The sequence below is a fragment of the Diabrotica undecimpunctata genome, chromosome 7, assembly GCF_040954645.1.
Source record: "Diabrotica undecimpunctata isolate CICGRU chromosome 7, icDiaUnde3, whole genome shotgun sequence".
NCBI classification, from domain to species: domain Eukaryota; kingdom Metazoa; phylum Arthropoda; class Insecta; order Coleoptera; family Chrysomelidae; genus Diabrotica; species Diabrotica undecimpunctata.
In genome coordinates, this window is record NC_092809.1 from 105,464,030 (window position 1) to 105,466,095 (window position 2,066).

A 2,066-nucleotide genomic window follows, 5' to 3' on the forward strand; every position below is an offset into this window, starting at 1 on the left:
GTTTGTGTGCTAAACATGTAAATTTTTTCGTTCTAATGGAGATATTACATTACGCAAACATAAAAAGACCCTTGTTTCCATCTAAGAGTAATGTTTTGCAAGCTGAACTCGAGAGATTAGGACATTTCGTTTGCATAGATAACAGAAAAAACACTTGTCGTAACACCCGTGACCTGTGCCTTTAATTCAGTTTATCACTAGTTCCAGCAGCAGACCGAGTAATTAAAACCGGAGATTATTTTGTCGGATTTTTGGAAATTTATGTTTTTGAATACTTTGTTGGTTTAGTGAATACGAGCATAAAGGTAATGCTGGACATCATATTTTTGTTTGCCTGAAACAAACTTTAATAGTGATTAAGTAGATTAGCACCAATACTTTAGCGAGAAGTATTACCTTATACCGGTCGAAAAAAATTTCTTACACATCAATATTAATAGATTAACTACAGCGTTTTTACCGAACAAATCGTCATATCCCGGCGAAAAGTCACTAACTGATATTTTGTGAAAAAACTCATTAACTTCGCCGATCACATGAAATTCATCATATCTTTCTATTTTAAAAGTCACTACTTGCTAAATGTGGTTCTAAATGGCTATTTTTGTGTGTTAAAAAATCACTAACCCGTTAATACAGAAAATATTAAGCAGCCAAAAATACCTAAGTGACTTAGTAACTTTTTACATGCGAACAAATTGTAGAGATATTCGTTAAAACTCATTAATGGCACTTAGTGACTTTTTCCAGAATAATAAATCACTGCTGTGTTTGATTTTGCACTTCTATTTCTCAGTTATTGATATGCAGTTAGTGATTGAACACGAATTTTTGGGCGAAAAAAATATGGATTATGTTTTATCTTACTCTCTATTTCATTATTGGACGTGTGCCGTTGGTTGCTTTTACTTGGAGGGTGAAAGTCACCTCTTCTCGGGGGTGAAAAATATACGTATAAAATAGTCGTGGATAAATTGACTAATTCTAAGTAACTTTGCTCTATAGAGTTTTTTAACTGGCAATCATTTTTCGAGTTGTTTGTGAGTGAAGATGTTTATTTTTCAACAAAAAGAAACTCGTTTTCAGGCGGTTTTTGCAAGTAAATCAAAAAGTAAGCATATTATCGAAAAAAATATTCTTAGCAAAAATATAGCTTATTATTACACGGTATCGCCATATTTCATGTTCACTTACTGGGTTATTAATGTTTTCACTGACTTAGGTGAAATCTATTATTTGAAATATCATTTCTGCTGTTAATTTAGTTTCAAAAACAATAAGTAATAAATACTTATTTGTAGGATGAATCAGAAGACGACTCCGTTAAAGATAAGGACTGGGTTCAAACTGATATCTCAAAAAGTAATAATGAGTCTATACAGTATGAAGAATTAACTATATAACATATAAAAGAAACAAGCGACATAAATAATTCTGTTGGGAATAATGATGAGAATACACCTCTAAAGAAAGTTTCTTCTCGATGTGGAAAATCTGATCCCTCTAAATGGTCAAAAAATAAGTTTAACTGTTTGCCCTATAAAACAAAAAAAGGTATAAAGCGAGCAAAGATTACACGACCAGCAAACTGTCAATCTTGTAAATTTAAATGTGGTCAAAATTTTTCGGAAGTGGATAGGATCAGCATTTGTAAAAAGTACTGGTCTCTTTCTAATTATAAAAGACAGAAAGATTTCATTTTAAAAATGGTTCAAACAAAAGAACCGACGAGACCTTTGGCAAATGTTTCAATTAATAAAAAGAGAAAGTGCAGCAGAGCATACTTTCTTATAAGCAATTACAAGAAATATCGAGTCTGTCAGAATTTCTTTCAAAAAACTCTTAATATTAGTAACGGTCCTATTAATAAAGCCTTTAAGGGTTCTAACGATGGTGTTTTTACGACAGAAGATAGACGAGGTAAAAAATCTCCTCATAATAAAATTAAACCAGAAGATGTGGCTTTTGTGAAACAACACATCGAGATGTTTCCTACAATAGAGTCTCATTATTGTAGGAAAAATACTCACAGATGTTACTTAGATGAAAAATTTGTCTATTAAAAA